General features: G+C 25.4%; 1 long non-coding RNA gene across 2 annotated transcripts; it reads right to left on the reverse strand.

The window, feature by feature from the left end:
- Positions 1-2,858: 2,858 nt before the first annotated feature.
- LOC145953845 (uncharacterized) lies at positions 2,859-5,737 on the reverse strand. Of its 2 annotated transcripts, XR_014431085.1 has the most exons (4): positions 5,550-5,736; positions 4,713-4,825; positions 4,276-4,388; positions 2,860-3,371 (listed from the first exon to the last, which is right to left on the reverse strand). It is a non-coding gene; the product is annotated as an uncharacterized LOC145953845 (long non-coding RNA). The 2 variants fall into 2 exon arrangements; XR_014431084.1 differs by having other exon boundaries at positions 2,859-4,388; positions 5,550-5,737.
- Positions 5,738-12,867: the final 7,130 nt, after the last annotated feature.

Here is a 12,867-nt window from a genome sequence, read left to right on the forward strand (position 1 = left end):
TTAAAATAAGTTTTATTAATGATATAAAGAAATCAAGTTCAGTCGAGTTAAGCTTTTGATACTAAGTTTAAACAATTTAAAATAGATTGTTTAAACTTAATTAACATATTTAATTGAAACTAATTGAAAGCTTAAGAATGAGTAGTTAAAAAAATTAAGCTTGAGGTTGACTTGTTTAGTTCAATATTTATGACTTAATTATTTTTGTTTTGTGAAATTTTTTTAAAATTACTTTTTAACCTTATCAGTATAACATTTAATAATTATCTTAATACTAGATAATTATCTGCTAATAAAAAAATGTGTTTAGTATGTGATGTGTCTTTTAAAATTTGGGATCAACTTATTTAAACAATCAAGTCTAATTACAATTGGTTGGACTTGTTTATTTACTCAAACAATGAACTTGAATGAATAATTGATGAGTCAAACTCAAATAGGTCATAGGTAGCTTTGTCCACACCCTTAAGTGCTACGATGGACCACCTTTGCATGTGATCTACTGTCAGAGTATATCTTAAATTTTTTGGTACCTTGGAGGAAGAATAAAAAAATGATGTTATCATAATTATTTATTACCCATAACTTCAATTCAAATTAAAAGGTGTAAGCAATGAACAACTAAATGCACTAAAAATGACAACGTATTGTATACAATTAAAAGTGGAGGTTTGAAATTTGATTTTTAAATTCTAGCTAAGTAAGAGAAATCATGATGAAGAAATAAATAAAAAGATAATAAAAAATATCAGAGATAATTAAAAAGAGAAAATGTTTAAGACAACCTTATTTATAACTTTAGATTAGTCCTAAGAGAGCTTCATGTTTAAAAAAATAAAAAAAAATGATTTATATAAAAAAAATTCTTTACACTTAATATCACCGATTTATCTTCCTAAAATAATAGATAAATTTTACTAATACTATAGGTAAATTTTTATTAAAAATAGAAACATTACTTATCAATTGATTAATTATCGATAATTAATTTATTTTTATAATTTAATTATATAAACTTTATTTTAATAGAGTATCTTTTTTTTTGTATGTATATAAAATATTAAATTTCTTTTATACTTACAATAATATTATGCATTTTCTTACATCATTTTTTCTCTCTTTTCTTCATATATACTAATATATAAAAGGATATCCTTTTTTAGTAACTACCTTGATCTCCATATTTTGTTGACTATTATACCTTTCTATTTTAAAAATTTATAAAAAAATAATATTTTTTTTAATCAAATTTAAGAATTTAAAACTAATAAACTAATCATAACATCAATTAAACTAATATATTTTTATTAATTAATTTTTTATTTTTATTTTATTTTTAATAAAGGCACAAAATGCCTCAAGTATATAAAATGCATGATATCATTTTAAATATAAAATAAATCTAATGATTTAAATCAGTGGTGGGATGATGAAAATCCGTAGATAACTGATAATTATCTACGGATTATCTACGGGAAAAAATCCGTAGATAATAAGGTCGTAGATAACATTATCTACGGAAATTTTTCCGTAGATAACGTTATCTACGGATTTTATCTACGGATTTAGAATTTATCTACGGATGCGTTTATCTACGGAATATATCTACGGATGCAGTTATCTACGGAAATTTATCTACGGAAATTTCCGTAGGTAATTTATCTACGGAAATTTCCGTAGGTAAGTTATCTACGGAAATTCCGTAGATAAGTTACCTACGGAAATTTCCGTAGGTAACTTATCTACGGAATTTCCGTAGATAACTTACCTACGGAAATTTCCGTAGATAAATTACCTACGGAAATTTCCGTAGGTAACTTATCTACGGAATTTCCGTAGGTTATTTATCTACGAAAATTTCCGTAGGTAACTAATTTCAACATTGCATGAATTATTTTGTTTACCTTTCCACACCAATCTTTATAAATAGTTTTACCTGGTCAGAAATATTAATAAAATCACTTATCAGGTTTCTTTAAATATCTTATAATCACAATATGAAATCAAACATCTTTAAAATCTAAATACTCATAGCAATTATGCATAATTAGTTTCCATGTCATAGTGTAAAATAAGACTATTTTTGCATAAAATTATACATAATAAGGATCCAGCCACCAAAAACACCATTGTTTTTGCATTGAAAAAGTTCATGGCAGACCACCAAAGAAAAGCCACAAGAAAAGGGAAGAAAAATACCTATCATGTAGCAAGTATATGTGCAGTTAACCTATAAAACAATTCTGGTCTTCCTATTTTTAATTAGGCAATTCTGGTTTCCCAATTTTGATCCAACCATCAAAATATCTAACAACTCAGATTCGCCACAGATTAAAACATAAAATAAAAAAAATAAAAAATCAACAATTTCTCTTTGATTATCAACACAACTACACAAGCACCAGCAACACAACTCGAAAACAAGATCCAATCAGAAAATAAAATGTAACAAAAAACTGCATAACAATAATAAAAAATGAAAACCAGCACCAAAATATCTAATAGCAACTCAGATTCAAAACAGTCAAACAATTCAAATCAAATAAAACAAAAAAAATAAAATCCACTTCATCAATCCACTTCAACAATCAACACAATTACACAAGCACCAGTGATGTTGTGTATTTTACTCGTATTTTAGCACTTTAATTCACAAGAATTCATAGCATAATCATGCATATCTTTCATGTTTTTAATAAATTTTTATATCATTTTCCTATTTTATGCTTTTCTTGGTATGTGTTGTGTTTTCTCTGAGCAGGATCAAGATTTAAGAATTAAAGAGGAAATGCTGAGCTACAGGGAAAATCACGGCCGTGATTCTAAATCACGCCCGTGATTCACCAGAGAAAATCACGGCCGTGATTCCCAATCACACCCGTGAACGCCACTGACCCTTCATAGATGTGCTCCAGAGAAGATCACGGTCGTGATTCTCAGTCACGGCCGTGATTCACTTCGCGTCCCAGCTTTTTAAGTTTTATGTTTTATTTTTATTTTATCTTTGTAATTTTTATCTTGGTAGTTTTACCTTTTTACCCTTTTTACCCTTTTATAGCTCGATATCAGTTTAAAGTTACATTTAATAGAAAAATACACATTTTGATTTATGCCACTGTACAAAAGATTGTGTTTGATACAAGAGGTACATATAACACATACATAGAGTATGTGTGCATAAACTTCTCCAATAGCGTTTTTAAGAGAAAAAAATCAAAACAAAAGTCAAACACATTTCTTCAATCATTCAACACAACCAAAACAAAACATAAATTCTGCTAAATTAAGTTAAATACTCCAACTCACGGGTAAAAGCAGGAAGATCAGATCTCTTCAACACCCTCAGCCTCTTCACTGTCGACACAAACATGCTGCCAAGAAAACACATTAATATGGTAAGTGAGATTATGAACGAACAAACTTTGGATGACACATACTAGTTGCCTACAATTATGAAACAACACTAAAATTACAACTAATGTTTTAACATGTGGTAAAATTTACCCATGTTATGAGGTAAAAGTCAGCTGTACAAGTTAGAAACAAAGTTTTAACTTTAGATTCCTTCCTGTGTTACATGCTAATAGGAGTACTAAATTTCCATCTAGATCAACACCAGCCTCAATTCAATATTAAAATCAATCTCCCATGCTATCATTATTTGATTATATAAATTCCAAGTTACTATAATTTGATCATTTTATTTATTTCAGGAGTCAATTATTAAAGAACCAATTTGGTCGATCATCTATTACAGTTTATTTATAACATACAGTTTCGAAACTTATTTTATAATAACTATTAATTTTATGCACCATTTTAACTACCACCATTACAATTTTAACTACTAAAGTGATTCCAGTTTTGATTGTTATAGATGACATAAAAGAGGAATATACGAATGCCAAAATAATTGTACTGTACTATTTAGCATTATTCATAAGTTGAGGAAATATAGACTAAAAGTGAAGTGGAGTTGGATTTCTATTCACTTGTTTATCAGTAGCATTCAATATGCTTTTATATACCCACCACTCTAATTGTTTGGGTGCTAAGTTTTAAAAATCCTTTGAAATGTTTCTGACTAGTTGACTATCATTCCTAAAGTTCTCACTATAGACTACAAAGGCAATTAAATTATTACCGACATATTGTTTCCAATAACTAAATTATAAACACAAAATTAAAACAATAACACAGGAAAGCCGAATTGACTCGCTGGCATGGAAAAAAATATTGAATTGAATAAACAAGAGTATATTCCCCACTTCCTACCAATAAACCCGTATTGACTTTCTTTTCCTCTTCCTTGTTTTGATTTCCACCAGCACAGGAATCTCTTTGACCAGAATAGCAGCTAGAACAGCCAATGTGAGATAAATTCAACTCTGCATCAAGCTCCATTGTCACAAAAGAATGAAAAAATATGAAAGCTAATTATTATAAAAGATCAGTATTTTACTTTAAAAAAATTTGTTAGCTGAAAAAAGATTGACTATTAGTATAAGCTAGTGACTATTCAATTGCGGTAATCAAGATTGAGATTTAGGCTTAGTTTAGATTAGCATCTAGCTTGAGAGCCTTTTGATTGAGATAGGTATTTGATTCCTTAACTTGCAAAAAATCCCTTGTAACTTTATAGGTGTTTGTGAAAAAATTAAATGAGAAAGTTTGTGAAAAAGTCGATATTACATAAGGTAATTTTGACTTACATATGAGGATCCTTGCAGCACTTGATTTTGTCTTCGTAGTTCAAATAAGTCCTTGCAGCACTTGCTAGTAAATTCTTATGTTGTAAATATATCAAATCAGGAACCTGATAAACCTGAAACAGAGGCTATCGTCAACATTGTAAAAAAATATCACAAGCCAATGCAATTATGGTCTTGTGGTTGTTGAATTTACTTCTCCATGTATGATTAAAAGAAAATTTCTAGCCACACTCTATTTATCATCCTCTTTCTTATACTCTAATATACGATCAATGAGAGTTGAATGTTTCCAATCATGCGTTATTGGGTCACTATTAGATCATGCATAAAATGAGACTCACAAAATTTATAATTTTTAATCTATTTCAACTAATAATAAGAAAAATATTAAGAAGAAATCGTTAGAAGGTGTCTTTTATTAGCATTCCTGACGATTATATTTAGTAATAGAACAATCATATTTTCTAAAAAAAATCAATTTTTCATGTGTCTACTCAAACACATATAAATCCATTCACTCAAACCCATTCTTTAACCAAAGTCAACTTTGCAAAATCAGGCTCATATAGAATAAAGTTTGCAAACCCAAATCCAAGCACAAACTACGTTATTTAAAAATCAATTTATTTGGATAATACAACAATCACATTGTTAGACATTTTGAATCACTACAAATAGAATATAAAATAAATAAATTAGATGCTTTAAACGACATACTGGACACAGAATGAAGCATCGCAAAAACAAAACAGAGGGCTATATCAACTTTGCAAAAGCAGGCTCATACAGAATGATGAAACAGAGGAAACAGAGGAAACCCTAAAATGAAACAAATACCTTCACAAGGGAGTCGCACAATAGGACGACTGCGTTTCCGAAAACCTCCTCCGGGAGTTCCTCCACACCCTAAAACATTAGCACCCACGCATTTGTACAAGATGAGAGAGGCAAAAACAACCAAAACACAAAATGAAGATACGCACCTAAAATGACTTCCCTGTGTTGCCCTTCGTCAAATACGACTTCAATGTTTCCTTCGAGGGTTGTTGAAGATAAACAAGCGTTTTAGGTTTCACTGAGTTGAGAGGGTTTGGGTCTTACGGTGTGCGAGAAAGAGCGTTCTAGAGTGAGCAAGAGGTAGGGTTCGAGAGTGCATTTGAGAGTGTTTCAGAGGGTCAGCAACTATACTCATTTTAATTTTATAATTTTTATTTTAAAAAGTATTAATTAAGTTTTTATTTATTCAAATTTATTGAATTTGATTTATTTTAAAATTAAATTTACTCTTATTTTTTAAAAATAATTGAAGTTAAAAGGAAAGAAATTTGATTAAATTAATATATTTTAAAAAATTAAAGACTCAATTGAGTATTTTCAAAATAAATTTAATATTTAAATAAGAAAATTAATTATTGAATCTTTTAAAAATAAGAGAACCAAATTTAACTTAAAAAATATTAAATAAATTATATAAATTATTATATAATATAAGAAATATTTATAACTAATATAAATAGAAATATAAATTATTAATTGTTATATTAGTTTTTATTTGTTAAAAAAATTCAATCTTTAATTTGTTTCTTACGTTTAATAACATTATTTTTATTTTAGAAGGTATCAATTAAGTTTTATTTATTAAAATATGTTAAATAAGTTATTTTTTAATTAAGTAAACATTGATTAAATTAATCTTATTTTTAAAAATTAAAGATTCAATTCAACTTTCTCAAAAATATATAGTAATATAACATTATAAGATCTTATCATATAAAAACTTATTATATAAGATCTTAAACAAGTATTATTTCTTAAAACATATCATTATTCATTGATCTTATTACATAAAAAATTATTATATAATATCTTAAATAAGTTATTTCTTTAAATATATCCTTATTTATCGGATGTTTAATAGTAATATAATTTGTTCAAATCTTTATTAATATGATTCGCTGAATATCTAATTAAAACTTACATCGTATAAAATCCAAATTAAAGAAAAAGGTAACAAACACATGTACCATGACAACTAATAAACTAAAAAACCATAAACAGAAAATGAAACACAAAAGGAAAGCAAATTATATATATATATATATATATATATATATATATATATATATATATATATTAAAGAAGATGGATCTTTTTACTCTAAGAGTTACATAGACTTACTCCGTTCAATAACTCATTTTCTCTATGAAATTTCAATTATCTAACCGTTCAATTTAAAGTTCTTAATGCATAGATCAAATATGTAAATTGTTAGAAAATTTAAAAATCATTTGATACTTCGTTTCATTAATTTTAATCAATGTATAAAATGATTCTATGATTATCCGTCAATTTGAATTAATGAAATGAAGTATCAAATGATTTTTAAATTTTTTACAAATTTGTAAATTTGATCTATGCATTAAAATTTTTAAATTGAACAGTTTGATCGTTAATAATAATTAAAAATTATTTATTTATTTAGGTTATCACATACCATTATACATTTCATGTCTTTAAATCTTTTAATAAAAAGTTAAATTAATAACTAAAAATTATTTATTTATTTCTTAAGAATTGAGGGTATATAATTATCCATTATTTTGGAGACAAAAATTAGTTACAAGATGACGTATATATATTTCCCTTTATCTATTACTATATACATATAATCAAACAACTATATGTTTAACTATTTTTCTTCCATTCATTTTCTCAGTCTCTCTGTCTCTGTCTCTCTATATATATATATAGACAAACAGGTTATACTAACAGTAATACCGGGTGTAACTTTTATTAAGTATTACACACCACTCGATAATTAATTATTATATTATGAATAATAATAATATATATATTTAATTAATCTTTAAAAATAATTGAAGTTAAAAGGAAAAGAAATTTGATTAAATTAATATATTTTAAAAAATTAAAGACTCAATTGAGTATTTTCAAAATAAATTTAATATTTAAATAAGAAAATTAATTATTGAATCTTTAAAAATAAGATAATCAAATTTAACTTAAAAAATATTAAATAAATTATATGAATTATTATATAATATAAGAAATATTTATAATTAATATAAATAGAAATATAAATTATTAATTGTTATATTAATTTTTATTTGTTAAAAAAATTTAATCTTTAATTTGTTTCTTACGTTTAATAAAGTAAAACTGAATTCATCTTTTCTTTATGTTTTCCATTAAATATGGTACACAAAATTTAAAGCTATTCATTATTCTAAATTATATTTTAATTAAAAATAATTTTTTAGTAAATAAAAAGTATTATAATAAATAATTAAACTAAAAAAAATAAATTTTATAATAATTAATTTTTTTAATGATGTTAAATTAAATATTTTAATTATTTTATAAAAAAAATGTTTTACCTACGGAATATTATCTACGGAATTTTTTCCGTAGATAATTTCCAGTTATCTACGGAAATATCCGTAGATAAGTTATCTACGGAAATTTCCGTAGATAACGTATCTACGGATTCCGTAGATAACTTATCTACGGATATTTCCGTAGATAACTGGAAATTATCTTCGGAAAAAATTCCGTAGATAATATTCCGTAGAAAATTAAATATTATCTACGAAAATATTCCGTAGATAATATTCCGTAGATAATTAAATTTTATCTACGGAAAAATTTCCGTAGATAATATTCCGTAGATAATATCAATTTTTCTTGTAATTTACGATATATTCTATATTTGTGAGGCAATCATTCATTGTTTTTTTTTAAGGAAAAGAAACTATTTCTGAGAGCTACTTATTATTGACCCTCATCTGGTCCATGGGTGATATGTAAATGAGTTGTTTGAAAAGATTAAAAAAAAAAAATACCATCGGACACAAAAATTTGAAATTAAATTGGTCATGTAATTTGTAAACACTGCTTTTTTTTAAAAATTTTTTTATAGGAATAATTGGACTTATCATTATGGGATCGTTAAACCAAAGCCACGTGTAAATATACATAAGTAAATCTAGATTGAGCAACCACATATTACATATATATATATATATATATATATATATATATATATATATATATATATATATATATATATACCGATGGCATAAGAAGAAAAAGAAAAACTCGTTTTATTTTTTCTTACTTTTTTTTTAGTAAGATGAGGGGGAATGATAGCAGATAATAAATATTATGATTATGATGATGAACAGAGTCCCATATTTCTTTTCTATATTTTCTATTTTGATAAAAAAAAAATTATTATAACCTAACTACCTATTGATTCTATAATATTGCATGGATGAGAAACATCAAAACATGAGATATAATTGTATATATGTTATTATTGGCAATTTAGAGATTATTTACAACAACAGAAGCGTCTTCTGTATGTTATAAGTATAAATTCTTGTCATCATTTCTTGTAGGATAGATGAAAGCACATACATTTTATTTTTTTTAAGAGATGAAAGTACATACATATCATCCCCTAATACACAAAAAAAAAAAAACACACATATACATATATATATATATATATATATATATATATATATATACATATATATATATATGGTAAAATTAAATTATATTAACTATCATGTGTATTATTAATAATTTGGTATAAAACAAAATTTTTAGCAATTAATTATTAAATTATAATTTTATATTATCTTACTAGTTTATATCAAATTTTATAAAAAAATAATAAAATATAATCAAATTATTCATATTTATATATTATATTTGTTATCCATATAAAATACGAGTTATTTTAGTGATATGAACAATATAATATTTTTTTTTCATCATCATATTTGTCATATAAGTTAAATTAAATTTTACATTATATATATTTAACTGTTTTTTTTTAATAATAATAAAACATGACATTAGAAAAACGGCTAAAGATATATGTATATCGGTTCAACAACCTTCATATTGTTTGATCATGTTGTGTTTCATTACATTCGAAATATTATATTTTTATTAAATATTTTTTTTGTAAAAAATTTAAATATTAAAAGAAATATTATTATTTTTTTGTATATCGGTTCTACCTGGAATTTTAGTGATAATTTTTATTTTTAAAAAATAAAGATGAAAAATTACAAATCAAGGAATAACATTGACCATCTTACTACACTTTTCACAATAAAACTTGGATTCACAAGAAACATTTCTTAAACATTTTGAACACGATTAATAGCACCATATCCATTTTCATATATATATATATATATATATATATATATAAGGAGGGTTCAAACGACACTGATGTAACTTTTATTAAGTGTTACACTGCTCAATAACTTTATATTAAATTTGAATTTTATAAATCTAACTGTTAGATTGAAAGTTCTTTACTCTTAAATCATATATACAAAATTTTATAGTAATCCAAGATGATTTGATACTTCATTATTATAAAACAAAATTGACGTAATATATTTATTTCAAAATATACTAAAATATGAACACTTTGATTACCCTCAAGTTGTTGTTCAATTTTAAGTTATTGTTCAATTTTAATAAAATTTGACATACATATATAAATTGATATGAACTTTCAATCTAACGGTTAAATTTATAAAATTTACATTTAATATAAAGTTATTGAGCGGTGTAACATTTAGTAAAAAATACACCGGTGTCGTTTGAACCCTCCTCTATATATATATATATATATATATATATATATATATATATATATATATATAAATTTAGATATGATATTAAGCACAATTTTAAAAATATAATAAAAAATGGGACGAAGATATAACATTTCTTAAAAAAAATATTAATACATATATTTTTTTTTTGTTCGTCCATGGAGTATCCACCGCCGACAGCAGTGACTAATCTCCTCGCTACGTTGGAGGCACTTCAAAGGGTGGGATAGCTAGCCCTAAGATTTAACGCGGCTGCATACACAAGACAGGATTCGAACCTCTGATCTTGCTTAAGCGTGGATCAACCCCTACCGCTGAACCACACGCTTGAGGTTATATTACATATATAACAAAAGCAAAAGCAACATTACATATATTCAACACTACAATAAATGTTACGTATAGTGACATATAAAAAGTGTCATTATAAGTATAATATATGTAGGTATATATCTATTTGACATATAATTACACACAATTTTAGTGTTGATTTTGAATGAGATTTAACAATATATTTTGTGTGTTACTATAGTTTATACTCACACTTTTTAACAATATACTAACATATATTATATTTATTGTGTAAGTAAAAATAGTTTTTACTAACATATTATATCATTATAAGATATGTGTTACTATATAACAATTTGCTTGTAGTATCAATTGAATTCTTTACATCTCAAACAGATAATCATTTAATGATATGGTAGAATACGCAAGCATGCATGCGTAGGTGCCCACACTATATACTACACCACTTTTATAATTATGTCATTTAATAATTTTTAATTTCATGATGTGTTTTTTAAAATTCATTGTTAAATTAAATTAAATTTCATTTTACTTAAATTACATATATATATATATAATTTTATATTAATAAAAATTATCAAATATCACATTCATATAATAATTAAAACTGGTTCATAGTTGATCCGATCTATGTTAAAAATTTTAATCTATTTTAAATAAAAAGTCAAACTGATCCATTTTGTAAAATTAGTTCAGTAATCTGATTCATTTTTATAAAGTGAATCAATTCAATTTTTTTTAAATAATGATCCATATATGAGTATAAAGTGAATAATTACACCAAATCAATTCAATTTTTAAAAAATTGATCCATATTTTTAAAAAATTGAATCTATTTACTTTATAAAAAATAGATTAGTTAATTGATTCACTTTTATAAAATAGATTAGTTTGATTTATTTAAAATTTTTTAAAAAAATCTTATTTATGAACACTCCTAATTGCAGGAAATAAATGGAGAGAGAAAATACTACATGAAAATTAAACAAAAATAAATTGGTGAATATTCGAAAATTAAACAATGCACCATCATTTTGTTGTTAAATTAATAGTTGACAATCTTTTGACTCGGTATCCTTAATTTTTTTTATTAACAAAAACACATAATATTAAATAAGTGGTACAAGAAATACTCGATCTATAAATAAAGTTCTACAAAACTTTAAAATACAACATAGGATTTTTGACCACCAAAAAAAATATATTTTACCTTGGCACATAGATCATGACCAAGATTTAAATTTAATTAACTTCGTGACATACTTTTCATTTGCTACCTCACTTTTAAATATAATGTTATTTTCATACAGCCATAAGGTCCATACATAGGCAAACCACACAACCCACCAAACCCTTTTCTGTTCTTTTCCTGTGAGACAGTAGCTATATGCTGAAGAAAATGATTCTTACAATCCTCTGGCATCACCGCTCGAACTCCTAGTCAGCTGTAGCATTATTGTTTCCATATGGATATGGTTGAGAAGAAAGAGCATGAAAACAAAAGATGATTAGTACATTCCTCTTCTTGACAACAGAACAGATATGAGAGATCTGTAGTATCCAACAATATTTCTCGTGTTGGATGACTTTTGTTTGTATTTTGTCCAAAACTGCTTTTCATGTAAAAGTTGAAACTTTAGACAGGACTGGTCTGCAGGCACTTAAACAATATGTATTTATAACACCCCCTGGTTGATGTAGCAGTTTATATGATATTTGACCGGCGGGCCGGGTAATCACCTGTAATACCTTCCTTCCAAAATCCATTGATCCGCAACGTCTTGGTTTAAATTTAAGGCATCTATGTCTTGCAACATATTTTTCATATGAGTAATTGTTTATCCCATTCAAACTGCACTCTCCTCCAACTTAAATCCATTCCCAAATTCCTTCTACTCAACTCCCCACCTTTGCAACTCATTTATCCTCCCTTAAAACTTCACCTTCTTCCTATCTCCTAATTTCCACGTTATACTTTTTTCAAATCAACACTTTTCATCACCAGACACACACTTTTCCTAAATCTCTTCATCATAATGACCACTTGCTAAAGCTCCTTTCATCCATTCTATCATTGGTGTCTCCATATTTTACTCTCAACACCTTATACCAAACTACTTTACATAAGTATTTGAAAGCGATAAATTATTTTATGTACTTAACCACAAAGGTATGTTAGG

This window comes from Cajanus cajan, chromosome 1, assembly GCF_000230855.2.
Source record: "Cajanus cajan strain Asha chromosome 1, NIPB_CcT2T_4, whole genome shotgun sequence".
Taxonomy (NCBI): Eukaryota; Viridiplantae; Streptophyta; class Magnoliopsida; order Fabales; family Fabaceae; genus Cajanus; species Cajanus cajan.